The sequence below is a fragment of the Bidens hawaiensis genome, unplaced genomic scaffold (genome assembly GCF_021521415.1).
Source record: "Bidens hawaiensis isolate Kalapana, Puna unplaced genomic scaffold, B.hawaiensis_p1.1 tig00019923_1, whole genome shotgun sequence".
In the NCBI taxonomy this organism is placed as follows: domain Eukaryota; kingdom Viridiplantae; phylum Streptophyta; class Magnoliopsida; order Asterales; family Asteraceae; genus Bidens; species Bidens hawaiensis.
Genome location: NW_027493025.1, coordinates 202,501 through 217,184, shown reverse-complemented (window position 1 = coordinate 217,184; position 14,684 = coordinate 202,501).

The following is a 14,684-nucleotide window of genomic DNA, read 5'->3' as shown; positions in this document are numbered from 1 at the left end:
AATGTGTTGACAAGAGAGTTAATGACGGGTTGCTATATTTAGAAAGATATCCGTTTGTTAAAGGCGGAATCAATAACAAACATACTGTTGCAATGAATAATCAAAGGTAGAAAGCACACTTAAGATTCACTCAAAAGATTTCCATTTATATAATATTAATCATACAAAAGGATAATCGATTTAGGGTTTTCTAGGAATCCTAAGACAACCGTCACACAATATTCTCTCAATTAATGTTTCTGTCTTATCCGTATTATGCCCCTTTGGCGGCGTGCCCTAAACATTCTATTTATAGGCCTGCCAACCTAGGACAGCTGTCATTCCTTCTAGAAACCCTAAATACAGTCATACATATTCAAATTACATATTCAAAATAAACTAAGTGTAAAACTAGTCTTCCGGGTAGGCTTTGCATCAGTCTTGTCTTTCCAAGTATGCTCGACCATCCTTCATAACTTGGTAACATAGAAGTGTGCTTGGGTTCAGTTTCTGGGTAGACTTTACTTAAAGAGTATTTCACTAAGTAAAATACTCACCGAGTAGACTTCAGTCTTCTTGAATTTGCCAGACTTTGCCCGACAACTCCTTACGAGCAACCTTGTTCTTCAATGATCCATTTCAGCTCTTTGCTATAAAATAACTTATTAGCAAAGTGTACTCGGGAGTACTGTTCCTTGCTTGAGTTGAACCTTGCTCGATATTACTTAGAGATATTCCTTTAGATTATCAAGAATACTTGGATCATACTTATTAATGAATACCTTGCCCGGTCTTCCAATCACTTGGCTTCTTGGACTTGGTTAACCAAACCTTACTCGGAAGAGTAATATACTTGGCTCTGAAGAACAGACTTGCTTGATAAAGTGAACCTTGCCCGGATTTACATTAACTAGTGTACCTTACTCTGTAATGCACTAATTTGCAAACCCTGCTCGGATATCCACTTAAGAAGACTACTTGAAGTAAACCTTGCCCGGTAGGCAAAATATCGTACCCTGCTAAGTAAAAGCTTGCTCGGAGGTCTAAGGTGTGCTCGGATCCATTACTTAGCAAATTCAGAGGAGGTTGAGAAGATTCCAATCTTCCATGTACTTCATTTAGGTCAAATCTTTGACTCAACAATCTCTCCTTAGGTCAATTTCTTGACCCAACAATCTCCCCCTAGATTAGAACACCTCAGCTGACCCAAAACATTTCTATGGTTACTTACACTTAGCAAAAATACACATCAAATTAACAATCAAAATTACATATTCAGAGAGTTGTCCGAAGATATTACAAAACAAAGCCTATTCAAAGATTCTTTAGTTTATCTAGAGATGCTTGTTTAGGCATGGAAAATCCAACTTTTCCTGCTCTCTTAAGAATCTTAATAGTTCTGATTGCTTAGAACTTGTAGGCCTTTGCCTTACATTATAATCTGAGAGATACAGTGCTGCAATCACAGATGATTGCCATAGATTGAATTTTCTGAAGTCATTCTTAGAGAAGATCTTCACAATCTCTCCATTTTCCATCATAACATTCAGATGTTCAGTCCTGGAGTCATAGAATACTCCACTTGGCACAACATTGTGGTTGACTGAATGGTTTTTGGCTTTTACTGCAACCTCGACAAAGGGTTTATCCATCTTCAAGTGCATCTGCTTTGATTTTTCTTGAGTCCTCACAGACATCTTCCTTTTCTTTGTACTGTTCTGTTTTGAGAGCAAGGATGTTGTCTGTTTGCAGAATTTCTCTACTTTGGATTTCCCCTTCATTTTCATCCTTGATAGATCAACCATCATTTTGGATATTCCTTTGTTCTTACCAATTAGAGACTGGGCGGCTCCCTTTTTCATGTTTAACTGCTGTCTTTTCATTTTCTTGAAGTTGCTCAAAATCTCTTTTCTTTTCATGACTTTTACATAATCAAAAGGAATTCCATTTTTAACCAAAAATTTTGGTTTACCACCATATTTGCTCAAGAACTTTTGAATGTTCATATCTTCTTCCAATTCATCTTTCATTTTGTCTTGAACAGTCTTTTCTTCATTCAAAGCCTTTGAAATCTTGTCAATGACAGTGTCTAGTTTCTCTTTTATCTCTTTCTCTGGTTCTTCTTGCTTAATTAGTTTGAGCAGAGAGACTACCACACCATTTGGAATTTCTTGATCATTCAAGCATTTTTCAATCAGTTCTTGAGGCACATCCTTCTGGTTAACATTCTTCACTTCGTCTTTTAGCATTTTCTCATCTTCAAACACTTTCAACAAACTCTCTTGTTCTTCAAGATCTTTGTCAGTTGGCCTTTGAATTAAAAGTTCTCTGTCATAAATTTCTGTCATTCTTTGCATATACACTCTTTCGGCTTCTTATTCAGATTCATTCATTTATGAGTCCATAGTATTCTCTTTATGAGAATTTAAGGTCTGAATTTTATCATCCTCCAGAGCAATTTCTTTTCCTTTTAGTTTCTTGCTTTCCTCAAGTTCTTTCTTTTCATCTTTTGGAATGTTGTCAGTTTCATCATCTGAGCTGTTCTTTTCATAAACTGAGAGAAGCTTCAGCGAATTCTCCCCCTGATTCAGTGATTTCTCCCCTTGTTTTGGGGCAGCTGAGATCTTCTCAACCTCATACATTAGCGTTTGAACTCGTTGCAATGCTTTCTTCAGTTCTTCAGAAAGATGATGTTTGTAGGAATTGGAATTACTTGGAGTTGGATCCATTGCTGATTTTCTGTTATATCAATGAACACACAATTATCAGTTAGATCTCAAAGTAAGTATTTATAAAAAAAATTAAGGTATAAATAATATTTCAATTCCAACCGTTGTCTTGAATGATATAGAAATCTGCACAAAACACAAATGTAAGTTACTCTTGAAATGTAAAGTTTCAATTTTGAATAGCATATGCAGGTCTTCTTTTAATGAGAGTTAAGACAAATGTACAGTACATATCTACAATTTTTTCTGACAAAATTGCAGATAAAGTTCTTTTGTTTCTGCCTTTTTCTTTTTCATGCCAGGTAAAGTGAGAAATTTGAAAAGTGTTTTGTCTTTTAGCTTATAAATTCCTTATCTATTTAAGGAATGATTGCTTTGGAATATATATCCAGAAGTGGTAAAGTGTGTATAGATAAGGTAAAGTGTGTTTCTTTGAGAGTAAGGATTTGCAGTGGAAGGAGAGAGAGAGGGAAATAATATTGAAAAATTTGCCTAACTCCCTCTTTTATACTTTTTGAAAGTGGGCTTTAAATGCTCTTTGTCCTTTTGTGAATTACTAGCTGTCAACCAGTAACATTATCCACTTGATATATTAAACAATTAAATTCATTTAAGTTCATAAGACCTTACTCGAAAGATTAATATATCCAAAGTCTACTCGGTATACTTCCACTTACAAACCTTACCCGGTCAAACTTTGCTTGGAAAATTTTCATTTTGGATATACAAAGTTTGCCCGAATTCGTCTATGTATAAACCTTGCTCGATCAAGTAAATTAATTTAAAGTTAAGACATAGTGATGAAAGTTTACCCGAAATACTAGATTTCTTGAGAAATTAATCACAAGGCAAATAATCAAGTATAATCATCAAATAAACATCCTTACTAGGAATCAATTAAGACACCCATATAGATTTCTCAATTTCAAATTAAAACTTATCTAGCATAAACCCTAATAAAAATCATAATCAATTTTATCATACTAAATACCATATTCAATCAAGCATACTTGAAAACATAGTGTGCCCGAGCAACTATTCAAGAGAATAGTGTGCCCGAACACCTTTCTAATGCAAAGTATACCCGAATAACCTTCATATAGTACAAAGTGTGCCCGGAAAAGGATTTCAAGCAGACAGTGTACTCGAAAAGTTAAGTTTTGAAATTTACTAAGTATATTTAGGGAACAAAAGTGTAACCGAAATATAAAGTGTGCCCGGAAAACAAAGTTCGCCTGAAAACACTTGTAATTTCAAAGAAATCGTATACACACATATCACAGAGCATGCTCGGAATGAATTTAAAACACATAAACATTTAAGTGTGCTATATCTAAAATTTCATGGAGCTTGCCCGAAAATCCTATGTTAGCACTAAGCTTGCTAGGATAAACACATTCAATCATCAGGTATGCCCTTACCCGAGGGATTTCAACTTGTCAAACCATACCCGAAAAATGACAAACTTAAATAGTAATATCTAAGCATGCCCGGAAAGATTAACAAACCTTTCCTAACAACATATTCACACAAATCACAAAACTTACTTGATGTACTTGACCAAGTTCATAAAGTTTGCTTGAAATCACAATCAGCATATAACATGCATAGCTTGCCCGAAACAAGAATTTCTTGTTAAAAGCTAGCTATAACGACACATAATCATCTCAAGACTTCAAGCTTGCTCGGGAAATGAGTACAACAGTGTACTCTACCCGGAAAGTGTAAACACTTCAAAGCATGCCCGAAAATCATCAAGTTAGTCAAAAATGACTAAGCTTACTCGGAAAGTTTGAAAAATATCAAACCTTACCCGAAACAACATATTCACACATAATCAACTGTTTTGTACCCGGAAAGGTTGTAAATCATTAAACCTTACCCGAAAATACATATTCAAACAGTTTGTGCCTGGGAAGGTTATAAGGCATCAAACCTTACCCGAACTTACATATTCAACCTATTTTAGGCAAAATGCAACACTTTTTGACTTAAACCACTTTGTCAAAATATATTTTTCATTTCAGATCATAGTTTAAGAGCAAATGGTGCATTTAGAGATCAAATTTCAGTTATATTTCTCTTCAAACCAGTTTCTTCCATTTACTGAAAAGATCTCAAGAATGGGATCATATTGACTAAGTAGTTATCTCAATACTTCACTCTCAGCATTATTATGACAACATAGATAGGTTAACAACATGTATAAACTTAGCATGAATTTCATCTCTTTGGTGATATGATTTAGGTTCATTTAAAGCTTAATGCATTAATGGTCAACACTGTGCTATGATGCCTCATATCTCTTCTCAAAGCTTATTTAGCTTTCCCCAGATCACCCCAATTTGACTCCAACCTCCTGTATTTGGTCAAAAATAGTTTTTGTATGACAGAACTTATTGTATTTTTGTATTTTTAGATTCAAACATATATAGAGGTTGAACGTTGGACTTACAGTTAGCAACATGCCTTTCATTCAAGATGAGACAGATTTTGCCAACATCTTTGTTGTTCTTGTTGTAACCCTCTTGTTTGATAAAATATTTAAAACACTCATCAACTTTTGGTTGATTTATTCATTCTTCCCCTTGTTTTTGATATTTTCTCAAATTTTTTAAAGCATGTTCTTTGTCATATTTAAAGATGTTTCAATTTTGGTTGACCAAATAACAACAGGCTCGTGTATGACTGGGTAATCACTTTTCTACCTATCATTTGGAGAGATTTATCTTGAGACATGCAAAGACAACTATGCATCTCCACATAAAGATTAGCATATTCATTATGTTTATATCACCTTAGATTTTACATCATCATGGGAAAGCAACCATACATGTTAATGACTATACTAAGGTCTTTTTAGCCTGTTAATTCCATATGATCAGCTAAGTAGTCAATGTACTATCATTCCCAATAAACACAATTTAATATTCAATCACCCCAATATCTCTTCATTGTCAGGTTAATGGCTATCCTGTTTGACCAAAAGTGGTCAACAGGACCAAACATACATGTGAATATATGTCCTTTCAAAGTCAGAGCTATTGACATAGTTTTAAGTGAAGGAATAAGAAACAAGTCATAATTGCCCCAAATGCATTCAGTTTTCAAGTCAATGGCTATCCTTTGAATCTATAGAGATTTAAGGACCAAACATACACAAGTGCATGTCCTTCCAACTGGGAAAATGATATAGTTTTCAGCAAGAACAACTATTTGAGACTTTTTTTAAAAAAAAAAAATCCTTCTTTTAAGCTTCTTAAAAGCTTGACTGAATAATCTTATCATATCTCAACACCATTAATCAACTTGCTCATGTTTTGACCAAAATAAAGTATTTATGCAAAATTCATTATAAAATTCATTGAATCACTTAATTTTGACATAAAACACATTTTGACATAAACAGTTGCATCACAAAATCAAATCTTAATCATTCTTAACATCATCAAGAAAACAGACTGTACTAACATTCAATGTCTATCCTATCTTAACAACATCAAAAGATCAGATAAAGAACATATTCAAGTAACCATAAACATGTGATTACTCATGACATTAGACAAGCATTCAATTTCACCCAAACAGATCAAACTACTTATCATGACATCAGATCAGTTAACTCGATAGTAAAAAATTATCATCAATTTCAAACAAATTGCACAGATAGTTACTTAAGCACCTATCAGTTAACTTCAAACCAGTGACATATTCAAAACATATTTTATCATCATTCAGTTGAAACATATTCAAAAACATATTCAATCAACATTCATTTGAAACATATTTAAAATCATATTCAATCAACATTTAAAATGTGTAACCTCTGTCAAAATAATCAGTTAGCACAGAGAGACACACAACCAGGCACACATCCTTAATCAGATTTCGTCAGAGTTGATCATTCCCAGGGCTTTCAGAAGAAAGTTGAACCTGGTTCTACAAGTGGTTTGGTGAATAAGTCAGCCAAATTGTCACTTGTATCAACCCTTTGCATTTCAATCAAACCTTTTTCACTGCAGTCTCTGATGAAATGATGTCTGATTTCAATGTGCTTAGTTTTGGAATGTTGAACTGGATTTTTAACAGTAAAATATGCAGCATTATTGTCAATAAGAATAGGGGTATTCAAGAAATTCAAACCATAGTCCAGCATCTGATTTTGAATCCATAGAACTTGTGCACAGCAGGCAGATGCAGCAACATATTCAGCTTCTGTAGTAGAGATTGAAACTGTAGTCTGCTTTTTACATTGCCATGACACTAGCCTTTCACCCAAAAATTGACATCCTCCTGAGGTTGACTTTCTGCTCATGTTGTAGCCATCATAGTCACTGTCTGTATATGCAATCAGATCAAAAGCTTGGTTCTTTGGATACCAAATCCCTAAGTCTGGTCTTCCCTTCAAATATCTGAATATTCTTTTAACAACATTCATGTGGGAGACTTTTGGACTTGATTGGAATCTTGCACACACACATACAACAAACATGATATCTGGTCTTGTTGCAGTCAGATACATCAGAGATCCAATTTTGGCTCTATATTCATGTTCATCTATAGGCTCCCCCCTTTTCATCTGCAGTCATCTTTTCTTTGGTGTCCATTGGAGTTGAAGCAGTCTTGTACTCATGACAGTTGAACTTGTTCAAGATGTCCTGCACATATTTGCTTTGATGAATGAAAATCCCCTCAGCCTTCTGTTGAACTTGCAATCCGAGAAAGAAGTTCATTTCTCCTATAGAACTCATGTTGTATTTGGACTTCATTACCCCTTCAAACTCCATACACATTTGTTCATTTGTAGAACCAAAGATGATGTCATCCACATACACTTGTACCAGAAGCAAGTCTGATCCCTTTCTTTTGTAGAAGAGTGTCTTGTCAATGGCTCCTCTTTTGAAACCATTTTCAAGAAGATGATTTGACAGCTCATCATACCATGCTCTAGGAGCCTGATGCAATCCATAAAGGGCTTTGTTTAACTTATACACCCTGTTTGGATGCATTGGATCCTCAAAACCTGGAGGTTGAGCAACATACACCTCTTCATAAATCTTTCCATTTAGAAATGCATACTTAACATCAAGCTGGAACACTTTAATGTTCTTTGAGGCAGTATATGCAAGAAAAATCCTGATAGCTTCAAGTCTTGCAACTGGTGCAAAAACTTCCTCAAAGTCTATTCCTTCTTCTTGAAGACATCCCAGTGCTACAAGTCTAGCTTTATTCTTAATCACTGAACCCCATTTCATCTCTTTTGTTTCTAATAACCCATTTGGTTCCAATTGCATATCTGTCAAATGGCTTATCAACAAGATCCCACACATGAAGGTCTCTAAATTGTGCCAATTCCTCTTGCATTGCTTCCACCCAACTATTATCTTTTAATGCTTGTGCTATGTTCTTTGGTTCTATTTGGGATAGAAAACAAGAGTAATGACAAATGTTTGCAATTTCGGAATGATTTCTTGTAACTCTTTCATGCAAATCACCAATGATGTTTTCAGAAGGATGATTCTTTTCCACATAAGGAGTTTGAACAATCATATCTGTAGACACAGTTGTGTCAAGATTTGACTCATTGAGTTCTGGTTCTTCAATGATCAAATCAGTCTCTGCATCATGAAATTCTGGTGCTTCATCATTATGTTGTCCTGAAGTAGATGCACCATTGTTTCCAATATTTAATCTTTGAAATAGATCTTGAAATCTTGCTGTAGATGCAGCTTCTTCTTCACTTGCTTGGTTGCTTGTTTCACCCTCATTCTGAACTTGATCATTTTGTGTATCTTGATTGTCTTGATTGTTCTAAGTATGATTATGTTCAACATTGTGATTGTTTTCATGATTAGGTTCACCAATATCACATGAGGAGTTCTTCACAAAAGTATATTCCTTTTCCTTTTCAGCAACCTTCTTCCATAATTCTTCCAAGTCCAATGACTTCTTCTTTTCTCTTCAATTTCACTGGTCTTGTAGAAAGATTCATCAAAGTCTTCAGGATTAATATTGAAAGACCTTATTAACTTCTCATGATAAAACAACCATGCTGCACCATCAACTGTATTGAATTGATTCTCATTAAAAATGATGTCAGAAGATTCTATAACACTCAAGTGATCTTTTACATAGACTCTGTAGGCTTTTGAGTGTGTAGAATTTCCAACAAAGAAACAATCCAGGGACTTTGTTTGAAACTTGTTCAAATAGTCTCTTGTGTTCAGTAGGAAACATTTGCATCCAAAGGGCTTGAAAAACTTAATGTGAGGCTTTCTGTTGTGAAATATTTCATATGGAGTTTTGTTAAGCCTTTTGTTGACAAGTACCCTGTTCTGAACATAGCAGGCTGTATTTATAGCTTCAACCCAAAAAGTGACAGGCAGATTAGCATCTGCTAACATGGTTCTTGTAGCTTCAATAAGTATTATGTTTCTTCTTTCTGCTACACCATTTTGTTCAGGAGTTCTAGGAGCTGAGAATTGTTGTTGTATTCCTTTTGCTTCACAGAATTCTTGCATAACTCCATTCTTGAACTCAGTGTCATTGTCACTTCTCATCATCTTGACTGTCTTATTCAACTTGTTCTCAATCATTGTTACACAACCTTTAATCAACTCTGCAGTCTCATCCTTGGTACTTAGGAAATAAACCCAAGTGTATCTTGAATAGTCATCAATGATCACCAGACAATATCTTTTCATCCCAATACTTGGTACACTCACTGGACCAAAGAGATCCATGTGAAGTAATTCAAGTACTTGATTTATTGAGTTGATGAGCTTTGGCTTATGAGTAGATTTGTGTTGTTTTCCCTTTTGACATGAATCACAATGATCTTCCAACTTGAATTCTCTTGTAGGTAAACCTATGACATGCTCACCTTTGACAAGTCTATTCATGTTCTTCAAGTTCACATGACACAGTTTCCTATGCCACAATTTTGACTCATTTTCAGTGGCTTTGGAAACAAAACATGCACCTCCTCTTGAAATAGCTTCTTTCATATTCAATTCATACAAGTTACCATTTCTTGGTGCCATCATCATAATCATTTCAGGTGGAATTACAAACTCAGGTTTTAAAATGAAACAGTGTGAATCATCAAAACTGACTTTGTAACCCTTATCACACATTTGTGATATACTCAGCAGATTGTACTAAAGACCTTCAACATGAAATACATTATCAAATGAGACTTTCCCATTTGTTAAGATTCCTTTTCCAAAAGCTACTGGACCTTCATACTTTTCTTCATAATTGACAAGAGATCTCTTGTCACAAGTCATGTGCCTATAACAACCACTATCCATATACCATATGTCATTTAGAGGAGTGGACTGTTCCTGCACAAACAAAGAAAATTTTATTAGTTGAGTGATGAAGTGCAAGCCTTATCAACTTGCAGCTCATCAGATTCAGTTTCAGACACAGCTTGGGAAGTGAGTGTTGTTGGTTTAGGATCTTCATGAGTCAATTCTAAGTTGTCTGAATGATCAGTTTCATAACCACACTCTCTTGGAGTTTTAACAAGTGAGGTTGGACACTGGTATTCAGCTGAGTCAGTGGCATACTCCTTTATCACATAGTCCTTCTTCTCAGAGTAGTCTCTCATATCAGCAAATTGCTCAACCTTACTCTCAGTCTTAGGTTTCCAAAGGAAACCATGTGGTTCATATCCATGTCTTAATAGAAACTTCTCATCACCAGTGAGTTCTGTTGGTTTATTTCTAGAATGTGCCTCTTTTCTTCTTGTCTTCTCACTGCTTGATGATCCTTGAGAACCATCAGATTTGACTGATTGAGTATCTTGTTTGATTCTCAAAGACTGATAGTTCTTTTTGGTCAATTTCTCATGCTTCTTAGGAGATTTACTTCTTCTTGCTAGTTCAGCCATTTTCTTCTCAATCCTTGTCTCCTTTTCAGATTTCTTTTCTTCTCTGTTCATGGTTTCATTTCCACACACCTTTCCTTTTTCCAGATATTCATCATACTTCTATTTATACAGGACAAAGTCTTGTCCATACTTTGTTCCATCTGGTACATGAAATGGTTTGAATTTGAATCTTTTGTTACATGAATCTGTGTGGTGACCATATTCATCACACCTTTTGCACCAAACCTTGCCCTTGAATACTTCATGTTCTTTTGGTTTCTTGTATCTTTCACTTGGCTTAGGTGTCTTGACTCCTAGAGTCTTCTGATTCTTTAAACTATCAAAATCAATTGAAAAAGGAACAAATTCCTCAATTTTGATGTCTTGTCTTTCAAGTTTGCTTTTGACAAAGACAATTTTCTCCATAATCACAGGTTCTTCATCACTGCTTTCTCTAACCCTTGATTGTCTTTTCTCATACTCTTCCATAGTTTCCACTTCTCCAACATCCAACACCTCATGACTAGAAAAGATTGGATAAATTGGGATAAAATTTTCTGTATCAACTTTTTCAGTCACCATCTTCTTTTTGTTGTTCTGCTTTATCTTACCCAATACAGCCTTGCTTGGTGGTCTGACTGCATTGTAGTTTATCTTCCTCCTTTTACAAATATCAAAAGAAACATGTTCTCTTTTCATTTTATCATTTTGTTTCTTCAATCTTGGTGGGACTGGTAGATACTTTGGAAGTTTATCAACAGATTCAGGTTTCTTATATTTTCTTCCTTTTTCAGCAGCTTTGATTTCTTTTTTAGTAATTTAATCACTCAAATCACTTAAATCATCTTGATCCAACTCAACTGAATCAAAGTCATCCTCAGAGACTTGAACTCCAATTGACTTATCCTCTTTTACTTCTTTCTTAATCACAAACTCTCCTTCTTCATTCACTTCTACCTTTTTGTACAAATCAACAAATTCTTCCTTGTCTTGAAAGACATCTCTGAATTGTTGCAAGTATGCATCTCTTTTCTCTTTGTTAACTTTTGGCATGAAGTTGTTGTTGAATGGAGGCGGTACTGTTTTGTATTTGTCTTGTTCCTTCACCTGGTTCAGTATACCACATATGTTGCCTGTTAAGATCAAATTCTTCAGAAATTCAGTTTCAACCTTCAGTCTTGTGTTTTGCACCTTTTCTTCAACCAACATCTTCTTTAATCTATCAATCTCAGTGGTGTATCTGGTTTGAGTTCTGTAAATGATCATGCAATGATCTTCAAGGCTTTTAATCTTTTCATCACTGATCAACTCACTTGCCTCATACTCATTGATGATTCTTTGTTATCTAAAACACTCACTTTCCAGCTTGCCTACCTTTGTTTTCAATTCAATGATAAGTTCATTTAAATCAACTGTAGGAGCAGAGTGTACCTGAGATGATGATCCTTTTTCTTTCTCAATTATGGCCATGAATGCCACATTTTCTTTCCTGATATCATCTGCAATGTCCTCTTCATGATTGCTCCAATCAAAATTTCCTTCATGCTGTGTAGTCACTGCCACATTTCCTTGATTTCTGATCAGATTTTGATTTGCTGGAACAGTGTTGTTTGGAACCTTTTGAGTTGCTTGAAGGTTTTGATTGTTATTCATTTGAAAACCTTGAGTCTGTTGCATACTTTGTTGTTGATTATTCATTTGAGGCTGAAAGTTGTTGAAGTTGGGGTTGTAATTGTTGTTGGGATTGAAGTTGTTGTTGTTAAAGTTGTTCAATTGACTGTTGTTGTTGTTGAATCTTGGCTGATTTTGTTGGTAATGCTGCTGACCTCTTGGTTGATTTTGTTGATATTGATGCTGACCTCCTGGTTGTTGATTCTGGAATTGATTCATTTGAAAGTTTCTTGGTTGATTGCATTCTCTTGCAAAATGACCAGGTTGCTGAAAATTGTAGCAGATTGCTTTTGACTTGTCAAATCCAATCCTGTCATTAGGACTAGAAACCAGAGACCTACCAGTTCTGTTATACAGCCTTTTACTTCTCAAACCCAACATGGCAGCTTGCCACTTCAAATCCATGTCTTCCAAGTCATCTGCATCAATTTGCTCTAAATCATCTTCAATAATGGGAATTTGCTGTTGGTTCTTGGTAGACAGATTTCCCATAGGTGCAATCAATGCATTTAAAACATTGAAGCAGGGTCTGTCTTCCTTAATCATCTCATTCTCTATCATTTCAAGTTCTGCAGCCTGAAGAAAGCATACTACATCATCCAATTTCAATTCATTGAAATTATGCTTCTGAAGGATGAACTTGCAAGCAGTATACCATTCTTTTGGCATTGAGTTGAGTAACTTTATATTCAAATCAAAGTCAGTCATTACATAATCAGTTGTCCTCAACTCATTCACAATACTTAGAAAACGTTCTAGTATTGATTTCAACCTTTCTCCATCCTTATACTTGAACCTTTCCAACTGTTGCTTCAATCTTTGCTTTTTTATGTTCTTTAGTTCAATTATTCCCTTCATACATTTCAAGGATAGCATCATACATTTGCTTGGCAGTTGTGTGATATGCCACCTTGGTCAGAATCTCCCAAGACAAACCTAGCTTAATCATAGCTAAGGCTTTGTCATCCACCTTTCTCATTTTTTCTCTTACAGCAGCAGTTGCAGTTGCATTTGCACCTTCTTCAACAGCAGTTTGTGGACCATTCTTGATGGAGTTCCACATATCAATATCATTGTAGCATACGGCTACTTCAAAGAGTACTTTACATTTAATAAAGTTTTCCTGTCCATACAACCTTGGTATCTTGTTAGTAGACACCTCTTGTTCCTCATATCCAGACATTTTGAGAAATTAAAAATCAGTTTATTTTAAAAAAAAAGTTTCAAAATAATCAGATCTGATGTGTTTGATGTGATTAGAACAAGATTTAGATATAAAGATTAGAACTTTTATTGAAATAAGGAAGAGAAAACACCGGTAGATTGTAGATCTGGAAGAAAAATGAAAAACAGGGCTGCTGATGTCACAAATCAATGGAACAGTGGTCTGCTTACGTCATTCTTCTTCAAATCTTCAATCAGCAACAATCTTTCCAAAATAGCAGTAACAAGCTCTGATACCACTTTTCGGTCCCCTCGATTTCAGCTGGATCTTAATTAATCATGTCATAACTCACACAGATTAACATGTTGACAAGAGAGTTAATGACGGGTTGCTATATTTAGAAAGATATCCGTTTGTTAAAGGCGGAATCAATAACAAACATACAGTTGCAATGAATAATCAAAGGTAGAAAGCACACTTAAGATTCACTCAAAAGATTTCCATTTATATAATATTAATCATACAAAAGGATTATCGATTTAGGGTTTTCTAGGAATCCTAAGACAGCCGTCACACGATATTCTCTCAATTAATGTGTCTGTCTTATCCGTATTGTGCCCCTTTGGCGGCGTGCCCTAAACATTCTATTTATAGGCCTGCCAACCTAGGACAGCTGTAATTCCTTCTAGAAACCCTAAATACAGTCATACATATTCAAATTACATATTCAAAATAAACTAAGTGTAAAACAAGTCTTCCGGGTAGGCTTTATTTCAATCTTGTCTTTCCGAGTATGCTCGGCCATCCTTCATAACTTAGTAACATAGAAGTATGCTCGGGTTCAGTTTCCGGGTAGACTTAACTTAAGAGTATTTCACTAAGTAAAATACTCACCGAGTAGACTTCAGTCTTCTTGAATTTGCCAGACTTTGCCCGATAACTCCTTACGAGCAACCTTGTTCTTCAATGATCCATTTCAGCTCTTTGCTATAAAATAACTTATTAGCAAAGTGTACTCGGGAGTACTGTTCCTTGCTTGAGTTGAACCTTGCTCGATATTACTTAGATATATTCCTTTAGATTATCAAGCATACTTGGATCATACTTATTAATGAATACCTTGCCCGGTCTTCCAATCACTTGGCTTCTTGGACTTGGTTAACCAAACCTTACTCGGAAGAGGAATATACTTGGCTCTGAAGAACAGACTTGCTTGATAAAGTGAACCTTGCCCGGATTTACATAAACTAGTGTACCTTACTCG